This window comes from Gorilla gorilla, chromosome 5 (genome assembly GCF_029281585.2).
Source record: "Gorilla gorilla gorilla isolate KB3781 chromosome 5, NHGRI_mGorGor1-v2.1_pri, whole genome shotgun sequence".
In the NCBI taxonomy this organism is placed as follows: Eukaryota; Metazoa; Chordata; class Mammalia; order Primates; family Hominidae; genus Gorilla; species Gorilla gorilla.
The window spans coordinates 384011-408107 of NC_073229.2; positions in this window are offsets into that span (position 1 = coordinate 384011).

Consider the following 24097-nt stretch of genomic DNA (forward strand, 5'->3'; position numbering starts at 1 on the left):
CACCGCTATCTATATAAATATGGAAATATCTACACCGCTATCTGTATGAACATGGAAATATCTACACCGCTATCTGTTTGAACATGGAAATATCTACACCGCTATCTGCATGAAAATGGAAATATCTACACTGCTATCTGCATATACATTTAAATATCTACACAGCTATCTCTTTACACATGGAAATAACTACACCGCTATCTGTATGAACATGGAAATATCTACACCGCCATCTGTATGAACATGGAAATATCTGCACTGCCATCTGTATGAACATATAAATATCTACACCGCCATCTGTATTAAGATGGAGATTTCTACACAGCTATCTGTATAAACATGGAAATATCTACACCGCTATCTGTATAAACATGGAAATATCTACACCGCTATCTGTATAAACAGGGAAATATCTACACCACTACCTGTACAAACATGGAAATATCAGCACCGCTATCTGTATGAACATGGAAATATCTACACCGCTATCTGTATGAACATGGAAATATCTACACCGCTATCTGTATGAACATGGAAATATCTACACCGCTATCTGTATGAACATGGAAATATCTACACGGCTATCTGTTTGAACATGGAAATATCTACACCGCTGTCTGCATGAAAATGGAAATATCTACACAGCTATCTGCATACACATGGAAATATCTACACAGCTATCTCTTAACACATGGAAATAAATACACCGCTATATCTATAAACATGGAAATGTCTACACCGCCATCTGTATGAACATGGAAATATCTGCACCACCATCTGTATGGACATATAAATATCTACACCGCCATCTGTATTAAGAAGGAAATATCTAAACCGCTATCTGTATGAACATTGAAATATCTACACCGCTATCTGTTTGAACATGGAAATATCTACACCGCCATCTGTGTAAACATGCATACATCTTCACCGCTATCTGTATAAACATGGAAATATCTACAATGCTATCTTTATGAACATGGATATATCTACACAGCCCTCTGGATGAACATGGAAATATCCACACCGCTATCTGCATGAACATGGAAATATCTACACCGCTATCTGTGTGAACATGCATTCATGTTCACCGCAATCTGTATAAACATGGAAATATATACTCCGCTATCTGTATGAACATGGATATACCTACACAGCCCTCTGGATGAACATGGATATATCTACACCGCTATCTGTATGAACATGGATATATCTACACAGCCCTCTGGATGAACATGGAAATATCCACACCGCTATCTGTGTAAACATGCATACATCTTCACCGCTATCTGTATAAACATGGAAATATCTACACCGCTACCTGTATAAACATGGAAATATCAGCACCGCTCTCTGTATGAACATGGAAATATCTACACCGCTATCTGTATGAACATGGAAATATCTACACCGCTATCTGTATGAACATGGAAATATCTACAATGCTATCTGAATGAACATGGAAATATCTACACCGTTATCTGTTTGAACATGTAAATATCTACAGCACTATCTGCATGAAAACGGAAATATCTACAAAGCTATCTCCATATACATGGAAATATCTAAACAGCTATCTGTTTACACATGGAAATAACTACACCGCTATATCTATAAACAGGGAAATATCTACACCGCCATGTGTATGAACATGGAAATATCAGCACCGCCATCTGTATGAACATTGAAATATCTACACCGCTATCTGTTTGAACATGGAAGTGTCTACACCGCTATCTGCACGAAAATGGAAATATCTACACAGCTATCTGCATATATATAGAAATATCTACAAAGCTATCTCTTTACACATGGAAATAACTACACCGCTATCTCTATAAACATGGAAATATCTACACCGCCATCTGTATGAACATGGAAATATCTGAACCGCCATCTCTATGAACATATAAATATCTGCACCGCCATCTGTATTAAAATGGAGATATCTACACCGCTATCTGTATAAACATGGAAATATCAGCACCGCTATCTGTATGAACATGGAAATATCTACACCGCTACCTGTATAAACATGGAAATATCTACACCGCTATCAGTATAAACATGGAAATATCTGCACCGCTATCTGTATGAACATTTAAATATCTACACCGCTATCTTTATGAACATGGAAATATCTACACCGATATCTGTATGAACATGGAAATATCTTCACCGCCATCTGTATGAACATGGATATATCTACACAGCCATCTGGATGAACATGGAAATATCTATACCAATATCTGTATGAACATGGAAATATCTACACCGCTATCTGTGTAAACATGCATACATCGTCACCGCTATCTGTAAAAACATGGAAATATCTACACCGCTATCTGTATAAGCATGGAAATATGTACACCACTACCTGTATAAACATGGAAATATCAGCACCGCTATCTGTATGAACATGGAATTATCTACACAGCCATCTGGATGAATATGGAAATATCACCACCGCTATCTGTATGAACATGGATATGTCTACACAGCCATCTGGATGAACATGGAAATATCTACACCGCTATCTGTATGAACATGGAAATATCTACACCGCTATCTGTGTAATCAAGCATACATCTTCACCGCTATCTGTATAAACATGGAAATATCTACACCGCTATCTGTATGAACATGGAAATATCTACACCGCTATCTGTGTAAAAATGCATACATCTTCACCACTATCTGTATAAACATGGAAATATCTACACCGCTATCTGTATGAACATGGAAATATCTACACCGCCATCTGTATGAAGAGATAAATATCTTCACCGACATCTGTATGAACATGGATTTATCTACACAGCCATCTGGATGAACATGGAAATACCTACACCGCTATCTGTATGAACATTGAAATATCTACACCGCTATCTGTTTGAACATGGAAGTATCTACACCGCTCTCTGCATGAAAATGGAAATATCTACACAGATATCTGCATATACATGGAAATATCTACAAAGCTATCTCTTTACACATGGAAATAACTACACCGCTATCTCTATAAACATGGAAATATCTACACCGCCATCTGTATGAACATGGAAATATCTGAACCGCCATCTCTATGAACATATAAATATCTGCACCGCCATCTGTATTAAGATGGAGATATCTACACCGCTATCTGTATAAACATGGAAATATCTACACCGCTATCTGTATAAAGATGGAAATATCTACACCGCTATCTGTATGAACATGGAAATATCTACACCGATATCTGTATGAACATGGAAACATCTACACAGCTATCTGCATATACATGGAAATATCTACAAAGCTATCTCTTTACACATGGAAATAACTACACCGATATCTCTATAAACATGGAAATATCTACACCACCATCTGTATGAAAATGGAAATATCAGCACCGCTATCTGTATGAACATGGAAATATCTTCACCGCCATCTGTGAGAACATGGATATATCTACACAGCCATCTGGATGAACATGGAAATATCTACACCGCTATCTGTGTAAACAAGCATACATCTTCACCGCTATCTGTATAAACATGGAAATATCTACACCGCTATCTGTATGAACATGGAAATATCTACACCGCTATCTGTTTGAGCATGGAAATATCTACACCGCTATCTGCATGAAAATGGAAATATCTACACAGCTATCTGCATATACATGGAAATATCTACAAAGCTATCTCTTTACACATGGAAATAACTACACCGATATCTCTATAAACATGGAAATATCTACACCGCCATCTGTATGAACATGGAAATATCAGCACCGCTATCTGTATGAACATGGAAATATCTACACAGCCATCTGGATGAACATGGAAACATCTACACCGCTATCTGTATGAACATGGAAATAGCTACACCGCTATCTGTATGAACATGGAAATATCTACACCGCTATCTGTATAAACATGGAAATATCTACACCGCTGTCTGTATAAACATGGAAATATCTACACCGCTATCTGTATGAACATGGAAATATCTACACCGCTATCTGTTTGAGCATGGAAATATCTACACCGCTATCTGCATGAAAATGGAAATATCTACACAGCTATCTGCATATACATGGAAATATCTACAAAGCTATCTCTTTACACATGGAAATAACTACACCGATATCTCTATAAACATAGAAATATCTACACCGCCATCTGTATGAACATGGAAATATCTGCACCGCCATCTGTTTGAACATATAAATATCTGCACCGCCATCTGTATTAAGATGGAGATATCTACACCTCTATATGTATAAACATGGAAATATCTACACCGCTATCTGTATGAGCATGGAAATATCTACACCGCCATCTGTATGAAGATATAAATATCTTCACCGCCATCAGTATGAACATGGATATATCTACACAGCCATCTGGATCAACATGGAAATATCTACACCGCTATCTGTATGAACATGGAAATATCTACAACGCTATCTGTGTAAACATGCATACATCTTAACCGCTATCTGTATAAACATGGAAATATCTACACCGCTATCTGTATGAACATGGAAATATCTACACCGCTATCTGTTTGAACATGGAAATATCTACACCGCTATCTGCATGAAAATGGAAATATCTACACAGCTATCTGCATATAAATGGAAATATCTACAAAGCTATCTCTTTACACATGGAAATAACTACACCGCTATCTCTATAAACATGGAAATATCTACACCGCCATCTGTATGAACATGGAAATATCTGAACCGCCATCTCTATGAACATATAAATATCTGCACCGCCATCTGTATTAAGATGGAGATATCTTCACCGCTATCTGTATAAACATGGAAATATCTACACCGCTATCTGTATAAACATGGAAATATCTACACCGCTATCTGTATAAACATGGAAATATCTACACCGCTACCTGTATAAACATGGAAATATCAGCACCGCTATCAGTATTAACATGGAAATACCTACACTGCTATCTGTATGAACATGGAAATATCTACACTGATATTTGTATGAAGATGGAAATATCTTCACCACCTTCTGTATGAACATAGATATATCTACAGAGCCATCTGGATGAACATGGAAATATCAGCACCGCTGTCTGTATGAACATGGAAATATCTACACCGCTATCTGTATGAACATGGAAATATCTACACCGCTATCTGGACATGGAAATATTTTCACCGCCATCTGTATGAACATGGATATATCTACACAGCCATCTGGATGAACATGAAAATATCTACACCGCTATCTGTATGAACATGGAAATATCTACACCGCTATCTGTGTAAACATGCATACATCTTCACCGCTATCTGTATAAACATGGAAATATCTACACCGCTATCTCTATGAACATGGAAATATCTTCACCGCTATCTGTTTGAACATGGAAATATCTAAACCGCTATCTGCATGAAAATGGAAATATCTACACAGCGATCTGCATATACATGGAAATATCTACAAAGCTATCTCTTTACACATGGAAATAACTACAGCGCTATCTCTATAAACATACAAATATCTACACCGAAATCTGCATGAACATGGAAATATCTGAACCGCCATCTCTATGAACATATAAATATCTGCACCGCCATCTATATTAAGATGCAGATATCTACACCGCTATCTGTATAAACTTGGAAATATCTACACCGCTATCTGTATAAACATGGAAATATCTACACCGCAATCTGTATAAACATGGAAATATCTACACCGCTACCTGTATAAACATGGAAATATCAGCACCGCTATCTGTATGAACATGGAAATATCTACACCGCTATCTCTATGAACATGGAAATTTCTACACCGCTATCTGTATGAACATGGAAATAGCTACACCGCTATCTGTACGAACATGGAAATATCTACACCACTACCTGTATGAACATGGAAATATCTACACCGCTATCTGTATGAATATGGATATATCTACACAGCCATCTGGATGAACACGGAAATATCTTCACCGCTATCTGTTTGAACATGGAAATATCTACACCGCTATCTGCATGAAAATGGAATTATCTACACTGTTATCTGCATATACATGGAAATATCTACACAGCTATCTCTTTACACATGGAAATAACTACACCGCTATCTGTATGAACATGGAAATATCTACACCGCCATGTGTATGAACATGGAAATATCTGCACCGCCATCTGTTTGAACATATAAATATCTACACCGCCGTCTGTATTAAGATGGAGATATCTACACCGCTATCTGTATAAACATGGAAATATCTACACCGCTATCTGTACAAACATGGAAATATCTACACCGCTATCTGTATAAACATGGAAATATCTACACCGCTACCTGTATAAACATGGAAATATCAGCACCGCTATCTGTATGAACATGGAAATATCTACACCGCTATCTGTATGAACATGGAAATATCTACACCGCTATCTGTATGAACATGGATATATCTAAACAGCCCTCTGGATGAACATGGAAATATCCACACCGCCATCTGTGTAAACATGCATACATCTTCACCGCTATCTGAATAAACATGGAAATATCTACACCGCTATCTGTATGAACATGGAAATATCCACACCGCTATCTGTTTGAAGATGGAAATATACACACCGCTACCTGCATGAAAATGGAAATATCTACACAGCTATCTGCATATACATGGCAATATCTACACAGCTATCTCTTTACACGTGGAAATAACTACACCGCTATCTGTATGAACATGGAAATATCAACACCGCCATCTGTATGTACATGAAAATATCTGCACCGCCATCTGTATGAACATATAAATATCTACACCGCCATCTGTATTAAGATGGAGATATCTACAATGCTATCTGAATAAACATGGAAATATCTACACCGCCATCTGTATGAACATATAAATATCTACGCCGCCATCTGTATTAAGAAGGAAATATCTAAACCGCTATCTGTATAAACATGGAAATATCTACACCGCTGCCTGTATAAACAAGGAAATATCAGCACCGCTATCTGTATGAACATGGAAATATCTACACCGCTATCTGTATGAACATGGAAATATCTACACCGCTATCTGTATGAACATGGAAATAGCTACACCGCTATCTGTATGAACATGGATATATCTACACAGCCATCTGGTTGAACATGGATATATCTACACCGCTATCTCTGTAAACATGCATAGATCTTCACTGCTATCTGTATAAAGATGGAAATATCTACACCGCTCTCTGTATGAACATGGAAATATCTACACCGCTATCTGTGTAAAAATGCATACATCTTCACCGCTATCTGTATAAACATGGAAATATCTACACCGCTATCTGTATGAACATGGAAATATCTTCACCGCCATCTGTATGAAGAGATAAATACCTTCACCGACATCTGTATGAACATGGATTTATCTACACAGCCATCTGGATGAACATGGAAATACCTACACCGCTATCTGTATGAACATTGAAATATCTACACCGCTATCTGTTTGAACATGGAAGTATCTACACCGCTCTCTGCATGAAAATGGAAATATCTACACAGCTATCTGCATATACATGGAAATATCTACAAAGCTATCTCTTTACACATGGAAATAACTACACCTCTATCTCTATAAACATGGAAATATCTACACCGCCATCTGTATGAACATGGAAATATCTGAACCGCCATCTCTATGAACATATAAATATCTGCACCGCCATCTGTATTAAGATGGAGATATCTACACCGCTATCTGTATAAACATGGAAATATCTACACCGCTATCTGTACAAACATGGAAATATCTACACCGCTACCTGTATAAACATGGAAATATCAGCACCGCTATCTGTATGAACATGGAAATACCTACACTGCTATCTGTATGAACATGGAAATACCTACACCGCTATCTGTATGAACATGGAAAGATCTACACCGCTATCTGTATAAACATGGAAATATCTACACCGCTATCTGTATAAACATGGAAATATCTACACCGCTATCTGTTTAAACATGGAAATATCTACACCGCTATCTGTATAAACATGGAAATATCAGCACCGCTATCTGTATGAACATGGATATATCTACACAGCCATCTGGATGAACATAGAAATATCTACACCACTATCTGTATGAACATGGAAATATCTACACCGCTATCTGTGTAAACATGCATACATCTTCACCGCTATCTGTATAAACATGGAAATATCTACACCGCAATCTGTATACGCATGGAAATATGTACACCACTGCCTGTATAAACATGGAAATATCTACACCGCTATCTGTATAAGCATGGAAATATGTACACCACTACCTGTATAAACATGGAAATATCAGCACCGCTATCTGTATGAACATGGAAATATCTACACAGCCATCTGGATGAATATGGAAATATCAGCACCGCTATCTGTATGAACATGGATATGTCTACACAGCCATCTGGATGAACATGGAAATATCTACACCGCTATCTGTATGAACATGGAAATATCTACACCGCCATCTGTGTAAACAAGCATACATCTTCACCGCTATCTGTATAAACATGGAAATATCTACACCGCTATCTGTATGAACATGGAAATATCTACACCGCAACCTGTTTGACCATGGAAATATCTACAGCGCTATCTGCATGAAAATGGAAATATCTACACAGCTATCTGCATATACATGGAAATATCTACAAAGCTATCTCTTTACACATGGAAATAACTACACCGATATCTCTATAAACATGGAAATATCTACACCACCATCTGTATGAAAATGGAAATATCAGCACCGCTATCTGTATGAACATGGATATGTCTACACAGCCATCTGGGTGAACATGGAAATATCTACACCGCTATCTGTATGAACATGGAAATATCTACACCGCTATCTGTGTAAACAAGCATACATCTTCACCGCTATCTGTATAAACATGGAAATATCTACACCGCTATCTGTATGAACATGGAAATATCTACACCGCTATCTGTTTGAGCATGGAAATATCTACACCGCTATCTGCATGAAAATGGAAATATCTACACAGCTATCTGCATATACATGGAAATATCTACAAAGCTATCTCTTTACACATGGAAATAACTACACCGATATCTCTATAAACATGGAAATATCTACACCGCCATCTGTATGAACATGGAAATATCAGCACCGCTATCTGTATGAACATGGAAATATCTACACAGCCATCTGGATGAACATGGAAATATCTACACCGCTATCTGTATGAACATGGAAATAGCTACACCGCTATCTGTATGAACATGGAAATATCTACACCGCTATCTGTATAAACATGGAAATATCTACACCGCTGTCTGTATAAACATGGAAATATCTACACCGCTATCTGTATGAACATGGAAATATCTACACCGCTATCTGTTTGAGCATGGAAATATCTACACCGCTATCTGCACGAAAATGGAAATATCTACACAGCTATCTGCATATACATGGAAATATCTACAAAGCTATCTCTTTACACATGGAAATAACTACACCGATATCTCTATAAACATAGAAATATCTACACCGCCATCTGTATGAACATGGAAATATCTGCACCGCCATCTGTTTGAACATATAAATATCTGCACCGCCATCTGTATTAAGATGGAGATATCTTCACCTCTATATGTATAAACATGGAAATATCTACACCGCTATCTGTATGAGCATGGAAATATCTACACCGCCATCTGTATGAAGATATAAATATCTTCACCGCCATCAGTATGAACATGGATATATCTACACAGCCATCTGGATCAACATGGAAATATCTACACCGCTATCTGTATGAACATGGAAATATCTACAACGCTATCTGTGTAAACATGCATACATCTTAACCGCTATCTGTATAAACATGGAAATATCTACACCGCTATCTGTATGAACATGGAAATATCTACACCGCTATCTGTTTGAACATGGAAATATCTACACCGCTATCTGCATGAAAATGGAAATATCTACACAGCTATCTGCATATAAATGGAAATATCTACAAAGCTATCTCTTTACACATGGAAATAACTACACCGATATCTCTATAAACATGGAAATATCTACACCGCCATCTGTATGAACATGGAAATATCTGAACCGCCATCTCTATGAACATATAAATATCTGCACCGCCATCTGTATTAAGATGGAGATATCTTCACCGCTATCTGTATAAACATGGAAATATCTACACCGCTATCTGTATAAACATGGAAATATCTACACCGCTATCTGTATAAACATGGAAATATCTACACCGCTACCTGTATAAACATGGAAATATCAGCACCGCTATCAGTATTAACATGGAAATACCTACACTGCTATCTGTATGAACATGGAAATATCTACACTGATATTTGTATGAAGATGGAAATATCTTCACCACCTTCTGTATGAACATAGATATATCTACAGAGCCATCTGGATGAACATGGAATTATCAGCACCGCTGTCTGTATGAACATGGAAATATCTACACCGCTATCTGTATGAACATGGAAATATCTACACCGCTATCTGGACATGGAAATATTTTCACCGCCATCTGTATGAACATGGATATATCTACACAGCCATCTGGATGAACATGAAAATATCTACACCGCTATCTGTATGAACATGGAAATATCTACACCGCTATCTGTGTAAACATGCATACATCTTCACCGCTATCTGTATAAACATGGAAATATCTACACCGCTATCTCTATGAACATGGAAATATCTTCACCGCTATCTGTTTGAACATGGAAATATCTAAACCGCTATCTGCATGAAAATGGAAATATCTACACAGCGATCTGCATATACATGGAAATATCTACAAAGCTATCTCTTTACACATGGAAATAACTACAGCGCTATCTCTATAAACATACAAATATCTACACCGAAATCTGCATGAACATGGAAATATCTGAACCGCCATCTCTATGAACATATAAATATCTGCACCGCCATCTATATTAAGATGCAGATATCTACACCGCTATCTGTATAAACTTGGAAATATCTACACCGCTATCTGTATAAACATGGAAATATCTACACCGCAATCTGTATAAACATGGAAATATCTACACCGCTACCTGTATAAACATGGAAATATCAGCACCGCTATCTGTATGAACATGGAAATATCTACACCGCTATCTCTATGAACATGGAAATTTCTACACCGCTATCTGTATGAACATGGAAATAGCTACACCGCTATCTGTACGAACATGGAAATATCTACACCACTACCTGTATGAACATGGAAATATCTACACCGCTATCTGTATGAATATGGATATATCTACACAGCCATCTGGATGAACACGGAAATATCTTCACCGCTATCTGTTTGAACATGGAAATATCTACACCGCTATCTGCATGAAAATGGAGTTATCTACACTGTTATCTGCATATACATGGAAATATCTACACAGCTATCTCTTTACACATGGAAATAACTACACCGCTATCTGTATGAACATGGAAATATCTACACCGCCATGTGTATGAACATGGAAATATCTGCACCGCCATCTGTTTGAACATATAAATATCTACACCGCCGTCTGTATTAAGATGGAGATATCTACACCGCTATCTGTATAAACATGGAAATATCTACACCGCTATCTGTACAAACATGGAAATATCTACACCGCTATCTGTATAAACATGGAAATATCTACACCGCTACCTGTATAAACATGGAAATATCAGCACCGCTATCTGTATGAACATGGAAATATCTACACCGCTATCTGTATGAACATGGAAATATCTACACCGCTATCTGTATGAACATGGATATATCTAAACAGCCCTCTGGATGAACATGGAAATATCCACACCGCCATCTGTGTAAACATGCATACATCTTCACCGCTATCTGAATAAACATGGAAATATCTACACCGCTATCTGTATGAACATGGAAATATCCACACCGCTATCTGTTTGAAGATGGAAATATACACACCGCTACCTGCATGAAAATGGAAATATCTACACAGCTATCTGCATATACATGGCAATATCTACACAGCTATCTCTTTACACGTGGAAATAACTACACCGCTATCTGTATGAACATGGAAATATCAACACCGCCATCTGTATGTACATGAAAATATCTGCACCGCCATCTGTATGAACATATAAATATCTACACCGCCATCTGTATTAAGATGGAGATATCTACAATGCTATCTGAATAAACATGGAAATATCTACACCGCCATCTGTATGAACATATAAATATCTACGCCGCCATCTGTATTAAGAAGGAAATATCTAAACCGCTATCTGTATAAACATGGAAATATCTACACCGCTGCCTGTATAAACAAGGAAATATCAGCACCGCTATCTGTATGAACATGGAAATATCTACACCGCTATCTGTATGAACATGGAAATATCTACACCGCTATCTGTATGAACATGGAAATAGCTACACCGCTATCTGTATGAACATGGATATATCTACACAGCCATCTGGTTGAACATGGATATATCTACACCGCTATCTCTGTAAACATGCATAGATCTTCACTGCTATCTGTATAAAGATGGAAATATCTACACCGCTATCTGTATGAACATGGAAATATCTACACCGCTATCTGTGTAAAAATGCATACATCTTCACCGCTATCTGTATAAACATGGAAATATCTACACCGCTATCTGTATGAACATGGAAATATCTTCACCGCCATCTGTATGAAGAGATAAATATCTTCACCGACATCTGTATGAACATGGATTTATCTACACAGCCATCTGGATGAACATGGAAATACCTACACCGCTATCTGTATGAACATTGAAATATCTACACCGCTATCTGTTTGAACATGGAAGTATCTACACCGCTCTCTGCATGAAAATGGAAATATCTACACAGCTATCTGCATATACATGGAAATATCTACAAAGCTATCTCTTTACACATGGAAATAACTACACCTCTATCTCTATAAACATGGAAATATCTACACCGCCATCTGTATGAACATGGAAATATCTGAACCGCCATCTCTATGAACATATAAATATCTGCACCGCCATCTGTATTAAGATGGAGATATCTACACCGCTATCTGTATAAACATGGAAATATCTACACCGCTATCTGTACAAACATGGAAATATCTACACCGCTACCTGTATAAACATGGAAATATCAGCACCGCTATCTGTATGAACATGGAAATACCTACACTGCTATCTGTATGAACATGGAAATACCTACACCGCTATCTGTATGAACATGGAAAGATCTACACCGCTATCTGTATAAACATGGAAATATCTACACCGCTATCTGTATAAACATGGAAATATCTACACCGCTATCTGTATAAACATGGAAATATCTACACCGCTATCTGTATAAACATGGAAATATCAGCACCGCTATCTGTATGAACATGGATATATCTACACAGCCATCTGGATGAACATAGAAATATCTACACCACTATCTGTATGAACATGGAAATATCTACACCGCTATCTGTGTAAACATGCATACATCTTCACCGCTATCTGTATAAACATGGAAATATCTACACCGCAATCTGTATACGCATGGAAATATGTACACCACTGCCTGTATAAACATGGAAATATCTACACCGCTATCTGTATAAGCATGGAAATATGTACACCACTACCTGTATAAACATGGAAATATCAGCACCGCTATCTGTATGAACATGGAAATATCTACACAGCCATCTGGATGAATATGGAAATATCAGCACCGCTATCTGTATGAACATGGATATGTCTACACAGCCATCTGGATGAACATGGAAATATCTACACCGCTATCTGTATGAACATGGAAATATCTACACCGCCATCTGTGTAAACAAGCATACATCTTCACCGCTATCTGTATAAACATGGAAATATCTACACCGCTATCTGTATGAACATGGAAATATCTACACCGCAACCTGTTTGACCATGGAAATATCTACAGCGCTATCTGCATGAAAATGGAAATATCTACACAGCTATCTGCATATACATGGAAATATCTACAAAGCTATCTCTTTACACATGGAAATAACTACACCGATATCTCTATAAACATGGAAATATCTACACCACCATCTGTATGAAAATGGAAATATCAGCACCGCTATCTGTATGAACATGGATATGTCTACACAGCCATCTGGGTGAACATGGAAATATCTACACCGCTATCTGTATGAACATGGAAATATCTACACCGCTATCTGTGTAAACAAGCATACATCTTCACCGCTATCTGTATAAACATGGAAATATCTACACCGCTCTCTGTATAAACATGGAAATATCTACACCGCTATCTGTATGAACATGGAAATATCTACACCGCTATCTGTTTGAGCATGGAAATATCTACACCGCTATCTGCATGAAAATGGAAATATCTACACAGCTATCTGCATATACATGGAAATATCTACAAAGCTATCTCTTTACACATGGAAATAACTACACCGATATCTCTATAAACATAGAAATATCTACACCGCCATCTGTATGAACATGGAAATATCTGCACCGCCATCTGTTTGAACATATAAATATCTGCACCGCCATCTGTATTAAGATGGAGATATCTACACCTCTATATGTATAAACATGGAAATATCTACACCGCTATCTGTATGAGCATGGAAATATCTACACCGCCATCTGTATGAAGATATAAATATCTTCACCGCCATCAGTATGAACATGGATATATCTACACAGCCATCTGGATCAACATGGAAATATCTACACCGCTATCTGTATGAACATGGAAATATCTACAACGCTATCTGTGTAAACATGCATACATCTTAACCGCTATCTGTATAAACATGGAAATATCTACACCGCTATCTGTATGAACATGGAAATATCTACACCGCTATCTGTTTGAACATGGAAATATCTACACCGCTATCTGCATGAAAATGGAAATATCTACACAGCTATCTGCATATAAATGGAAATATCTACAAAGCTATCTCTTTACACATGGAAATAACTACACCGCTATCTCTATAAACATGGAAATATCTACACCGCCATCTGTATGAACATGGAAATATCTGAACCGCCATCTCTATGAACATATAAATATCTGCACCGCCATCTGTATTAAGATGGAGATATCTTCACCGCTATCTGTATAAACATGGAAATATCTACACCGCTATCTGTATAAACATGGAAATATCTACACCGCTATCTGTATAAACATGGAAATATCTACACCGCTACCTGTATAAACATGGAAATATCAGCACCGCTATCAGTATGAACATGGAAATACCTACACTGCTATCTGTATGAACATGGAAATATCTACACTGATATTTGTATGAAGATGGAAATATCTTCACCACCTTCTGTATGAACATAGATATATCTACACAGCCATCTGGATGAACATGGAAATATCAGCACCGCTCTCTGTATGAACATGGAAATATCTAAACCGCTATCTGTATGAACATGGAAATATCTACACCGCTATCTGAACATGGAAATATTTTCACCGCCATCTGTATGAACATGGATATATCTACACAGCCATCTGGATGAACATGAAAATATCTACACCGCTATCTGTATGAACATGGAAATATCTACACCGCTATCTGTGTAAACATGCATACATCTTCACCGCTATCTGTATAAACATGGAAATATCTACACCGCTATCTCTATGAACATGGAAATATCTTCACCGCTATCTGTTTGAACATGGAAATATCTAAACCGCTATCTGCATGAAAATGGAAATATCTACACAGCGATCTGCATATACATGGAAATATCTACAAAGCTATCTCTTTACACATAGAAATAACTACAGTGCTATCTCTATAAACATACAAATATCTACACCGAAATCTGCATGAACATGGAAATATCTGAACCGCCATCTCTATGAACATATAAATATCTGCACCGCCATCTATATTAAGATGCAGATATCTACACCGCTATCTGTATAAACTTGGAAATATCTACACCGCTATCTGTATAAACATGGAAATATCTAAACCGCTATCTGCATGAAAATGGAAATATCTACACAGCGATCTGCATATACATGGAAATAACTACAAAGCTATCTCTTTACACATGGAAATAACTACAGCGCTATCTCTATAAACATACAAATATCTACACCGAAATCTGCATGAACATGGAAATATCTGAACCGCCATCTCTATGAACATATAAATATCTGCACCGCCATCTATATTAAGATGCAGATATCTACACCGCTATCTGTATAAACTTGGAAATATCTACACCGCTATCTGTATAAACATGGAAATATCTACACCGCAATCTGTATAAACATGGAAATATCTACACCGCTACCTGTATAAACATGGAAATATCAGCACCGCTATCTGTATGAACATGGAAATATCTACACCGCTATCTCTATGAACATGGAAATTTCTACACCGCTATCTGTATGAACATGGAAATAGCTACACCGCTATCTGTACGAACATGGAAATATCTACACCACTACCTGTATGAACATGGAAATATCTACACCGCTATCTGTATGAATATGGATATATCTACACAGCCATCTGGATGAACACGGAAATATGTTCACCGCTATCTGTTTGAACATGGAAATATCTACACCGCTATCTGCATGAAAATGGAATTATCTACACTGTTATCTGCATATACATGGAAATATCTACACAGCTATCTCTTTACACATGGAAATAACTACACCGCTATCTGTATGAACATGGAAATATCTACACCGCCATGTGTATGAACATGGAAATATCTGCACCGCCATCTGTTTGAACATATAAATATCTACACCGCCGTCTGTATTAAGATGGAGATATCTACACCGCTATCTGTATAAACATGGAAATATCTACACCGCTATCTGTATAAACATGGAAATATCTACACCGCTATCTGTATAAACATGGAAATATCTACACCGCTACCTGTATAAACATGGAAATATCAGCACCGCTATCTGTATGAACATGGAAATATCTACACCGCTATCTGTATGAACATGGAAATATCTACACCGCTATATGTATGAACATGGATATATCTAAACAGCCCTCTGGATGAACATGGAAATATCCACACCGCCATCTGTGTAAACATGCATACATCTTCACCGCTATCTGAATAAACATGGAAATATCTACACCGCTATCTGTATGAACATGGAAATATCCACACCGCTATCTGTTTGAAGATGGAAATATACACACCGCTACCTGCATGAAAATGGAAATATCTACACAGCTATCTGCATATACATGGCAATATCTACACAGCTATCTCTTTACACGTGGAAATAACTACACCGCTATCTGTATGAACATGGAAATATCAACACCGCCATCTGTATGTACATGAAAATATCTGCACCGCCATCTGTATGAACATATAAATATCTACACCGCCATCTGTATTAAGATGGAGATATCTACAATGCTATCTCTATAAACATGGAAATATCTACACCGCCATCTGTATGAACATATAAATATCTACGCCGCCATCTGTATTAAGAAGGAAATATCTAAACCGCTATCTGTATAAACATGGAAATATCTACACCGCTGCCTGTATAAACAAGGAAATATCAGCACCGCTATCTGTATGAACATGGAAATATCTACACCGCTATCTGTATGAACATGGAAATATCTACACCGCTATCTGTATGAACATGGAAATATCTACACCGCTATCTGTATGAACATGGAAATAGCTACACCGTTATCTGTATGAACATGGGAATAGCTACACCGCTATCTGTATGAACATGGAAATATCTACACCGCTATCTGTATGAACATGGATATATCTACACAGCCATCTGGATGAACATGGAAATATCTAAACCGCTATCTGTATGAACATGGAAATATCTACACCGATATCTGTATGAACATGGATATACCTACACAGCCATCTGGATGAACATGGAAATAGCTACACCGCTATCTGAGTAAACATGCATAGATCTTCACAGCTATCTGAATAAACATGGAAATATCTACACCACTATCTGTATGAAGATGGAAATATCTACACCGCTATCTGTATGAACATGGAAATATCTACACCGCTATCTGTTTGAACATGGAAATACCTACACAGCTATCTGCATGAAAATGGAAATATCTACACTGCTATCTGCATATACATTTAAATATCTACACAGCTATCTCTTTACACATGGAAATAACTACACAGCTATCAGTATGAACATGGAAATATCTACACCGCCATCTGTATTAACATGGAAATATCTGCACCGCCATCTGTATGAACATATAAATATCTACACCACCATCTGTATGAAGATGGAGATATCTACACTGATATCTGTATAAACATGGAAATATCTACACCGCCCTCTGTACGAACATATAAATATCTACACCGCCATCTGTATTAAGAAGGAAATATCTAAACCGCTATCTGTATAAACATGGAAATATCTACACCGCTGACTGTATAAACATGCGTACATCTTCACCGATATCTGTATAAACATGGAAATATCTACACCGCTATCTGTATGAACATGGAAATATCTACACCGCTATCTGTATGAACATGGAAATATCTACACCGCTATCTGTTTGAAGATGGAAATATCTACACAGCTATCTGCATGAAAATGGAAATATCTGCACTGCTATATGCATATACATGGAAATATCTACACAGCTATCTCTTTACACATGGAAATAACTACACCGCTATCTGTATGAACATGGAAATATCTACACCGCCATCTGTATGAACATGGAAATATCTGCACCGCCATCTGTATGAACATATAAATATCTACACCGCCATCTGTATTAACATGGAGATATCTACACTGCTATCTGTATAAACATGGAAATATCTACACCGCTATCTGTATAAACATGGAAATATCTACACCGCTATTTGTATAAACATGGAAATGTCTACACCACTACCTGTATAAACATGGAAATATCAGCACCGCTATCTGTATGAACATGGAAATATCTACACCGCTATCTGTATGAACATGGAAATATCTACACCGCTATCTGTATGAACATTTAAATATCTACACCGCTATCTGTATGAACATGGAAATATGTACACCGCTATCTGTTTGAACATGGAAATATCTACACCGCTGTCTGCATGAAAATGGAAAGATCTACACAGCTATCTGCATATACATGGAAATATTTACACACCTATCTCTTAACACATGGAAATAACTACACCGCTATCTCTATAAATATGGAAATATCTACACCGCCATCTGTATGAACATGGAAATATCTGCACCGCCATCTGTATGAACATATAAATATCTACACCGCCATCTGTATTAAGAAGGAGATATCTACACCGCTATCTGTATAAACATGGAAATATATACACCGCTACCTGTATAAACATGGAAATATCTACACCGCTATCTGTATAAACATGGTAATATCTACACCGCTACCTGTATAAACATGGAAATATCAGCACCGCTATCTGTATGAACCTGGAAATATCTACACCACTATCTGTATTAACATGGAAATATCTACACTGCTATCTGTATGAAGTTGGAAATATCTACAAAGCTATCTGAATGAACATGGAAATATCTACACCGCTATCTGTTTGAACATATAAATATCTACACCGCCATCTGTATTAAGATGGAGATATCTACATCGCTATCTGTATAAACTTGGAAATATCTACACCGCTATCTGTATAAACATGGAAATACCTACACCGCTATCTGTATAAACATGGAAATATCTACACCGCTACCTGTATAAACATGGAAATATCAGCACCGCTATCTGTATGAACATGGAAATAACTACTCCGCTATCTCTATGAACATGGAAATATCTACACCGCTATCTGTATGAACATGTAAATAGCTACACCGCTATCTGTATGAACATGGAAATATCTACACCACTATCTGTATAAACATGGAAATATCAGCACCGCTATCTGTATAAACATGGAAATATCAGCACCGCTATCTGTATGAACATGGAAATATAAGCCCCTCTATCTGTATGAACATGGTAGTATCTACACCGCTATCTGTATGAACATGGAAATATATGCACCGCTATCTGTTTGAACATGGAAATATCTAAACCGCTATCTGCATGAAAATGGAAATAAATACAAAGCTATGTGCATATACATGGAAATATCTACACAGCTATCTCTTTACACATGGAAATAACAACACAGCTATCTGTATGAACATGGAAATATCTTCACCGCCATCTGAATGAACATGGATATATCTACACAGCCATCTGGATGAACATGGAAATATCTACACCGCTATCTGTGTAAACATGCACAGATCTTCACCGCTATCTGTATAAACATGGAAATATCTACACCGCTATCTGTATGAACATGGAAATATCTACACCGCTATCTGTATGAACATGGAAATATCTACACCGCTATCTGTTTGAACATGGAAATATTTACACCGCTATCTGCATGAACATGGAAATATCTACACTGCTATCTGCATATACACTTAAATATCTACACAGCTATCTCTTTACACATGGAAATAACTACACCGCTATCTGTATGAACATGGAAATATCTGCTCCGCCACCTGTATGAACATATAAATATCTACACCGCCATCTGTATTAAGAAGGAAATATCTAAACCGCTATCTGTATAAACATGGAAATATCTACAGCGCTGCCTGTATAAACATGGAAATATCAGCACCGCTATCTGTATGAACATGGAAATATCTACACCGCTATCTGTATGAACATGGAAATATCTACACCGCTATCTGCATGAAAATGGAAATATCTACACTGCTATCTGCATATACATTTAAATATCTACACAGCTATCTCTTTACACATGGAAATAACTACACCGCTATCTGAATAAACATGGAAATATCTACATCGCTATCTGTATAAACATGGAAATATCAGCACAGCTATCTGTATGAACATGGAAATATCAGCCCCTCTATCTGTATGAAGATGGAGATATCTACACCGCCATCTGTATGAACATGGATATATCTACACAGACATCTGGATGAACATGGAAATATCTACACCGCTAAGTGTATGAACATGGAAATAGCTACACCGCTATCTGTATGAACATGGAAATATCTACACCGCTATCTGTATGAAAATGGAAATATCTACACCGCTATCTGTATGAACATGGAAATATCTTCACCGCCATCTGTATGAACATGGATATAACTACAGAGCCATCTGGATGAACATGGAAATATCTACACAGCTATCTGTATGAACAAGGAAATATATACACCGCTATCTGTGTAAACATGCATACATCTTCACCGCTATCTATATAAACATGGAAATATCTACACCGCTATCTGTATGAACATGGAAATATCTACACTGCAATCTGCTTGAACATGGAAATATCTACACTGCTATCTGCATGAAAATGGAAATATCTACACAGCGATCTGCATATACATGGAAATATCTACAAAGCTATCTCTTTACACATAGAAATAACTACACCGCTATCTCTATAACCATGGAAATATCTACACCGCCATCTGTATGAACATGGAAATATCTGCACCGCCATCTGTATGAACATATAAATATCTACACCGCCATCTGTATTAAGATGGGGATATCTAAACCGCTATCTGTATAAACCTGGAAATATCTACATCGCTATCAGTATAAACATGGAAATATCTACAGCGCTATCTGTACAAACATGGAAATTTCTACACCGCTACCTGTATAAACATGGAAATATCAGCACCGCTATGTATAGGAACATGGAAATATCTACACCGCTATCTGTATGAACATGGAAATATCTTCACCGCTATCTGTATGAACATGGAAATAGCTACACCGCTATCTTTATGAACATGGAAATATCTACACCGCTATCTGTATGAACATGGAAATATCTACACCGCTATCTGTATGAACATGGATATATCTACACAGCCATCTGGATGAACATGGAAATATCTACACCGTTATCTGTATGAAAATGGAAATATCCTCACCGCTATCTGTGTATACATGCATTCATCTTCACCGCTATCTATATAAACATGGAAATATCTACACCGCTATCTGTTTGAAGATGGAAATATATACACCGCTATCTGCATGAAAATGTAAATATCTACACAGCTATCTGCATATACATGGAAATATCTACACAGCTATCTCTTTACACATGGAAATAACTACACCGCTATCTGTATGAACATGGAAATATCTTCACCGCCATCAGTATGAACATGGAAATATCTGCACCGCCATCTGTATGAACATATAAATATCTACACCGCCATCTGTATTAAGATGGAGATATCTACATCGCTATCTGAATAAACATGGAAATATCTACACCGATATCTGTTTAAACATGGAAATATCAGCACCGCTATCTGTGTGAACATTTAAATATCAGCCCCTCTATCTGTATGAACATGGAGATATCTACACCGCCATCAGTATGAACATGGATATATCTACACAGCCATCTGGATGATCATGGAAATATATACACCGCTATCTGTATGAACATGGAAATACCTACACCGCTATCTGTATGAACAGGGAAATATCTACACCGCTATCTGTATGAACATGGAAATACCTACACCGCTAACTGTATGAACATGGAAATGTCTTCACCACCATATGTATGAACATGGATATATCTACAGAGCCATCTGGATGAACATGGAAATATCTACACCGCTATCTGTATGAACATGGATATATCTACAGAGCCCTCTGGATGAACATGGAAATATCCACACCGCTATCTGTGCAAACATGCATACATCTTCACCGCTATCTGAATAAACATGGAAATATCTGCACCGCTATCTGTATGAACATGGAAATATCTACACCGCTATCTGTTTGAACATGGAAATATCTACACCGCTATCTGCATGAAAATGGAAATATCTGCACTGCTATCTGCATATACATGGAAATATCTACACAGCTATCTCTTTACACATGGAAATAACGACACCGCTATCTGTATGAACATGGAAATATCTACACCGCCATATGTATGAACATGGAAATATCTGCACCGCCATCTGTAAGAACATGTAAATATCTACACCGCCATCTGTATTAAGATGGAAATATCTACACCGCTATCTGTATAAACATGGAAATATCTACACCGCTATCTGTATGAACATGGATATATCTACACAGCCCTCTGGATGAACATGGAAATATCCACACCGCTATCTGTGTAAACATGCATACATCTTCACCGCTCTCTGTATAAACATGGAAATATCTACACCGCAATCTGTAGGAACATGGAAACACCTACACCGCAATCTGTTTGAAGATGGAAATATATACACCGCTATCTGCATGAAAATGGAAATATCTACACAGCTATCTGCATATACATGGAAATATCTACACAGCTATCTCTTTACACATGGAAATAACTACACCGCTATCTGTATGAAAATGGATATATCTACACCGCCATCTGTATGAACATAGAAATATCTGCACCACCATCTGTATGAACATATAAATATCTACACCGCCATCTGTATTAAGATGGAGATACCTACACCGTTATCTGAATAAACATGGAAATATCTACACTGCTATCTGTATAAACATGGAAATATCTTCACCGCTATCTGTATAAACATGGAAATATCTACACCGCTACCTGTATAAACATGGAAATATCTGCACCGCTATCTGAATGAACATGGAAATATCTACACCGCTATCTGTATGAACAAGGAAATATATACACGGCAATCTGTATGAACATGGAAATATCTACAAAGGTATCTGACTGAACATGGAAATTTCTACACCGCTATCTGTTTGAACATGTAAATACCTACACCGCTATCTGCATGAAAATGGAAATATCTACACCGCTATCTGTATGAACATGGAAATATCTACTCTGCTATCTGT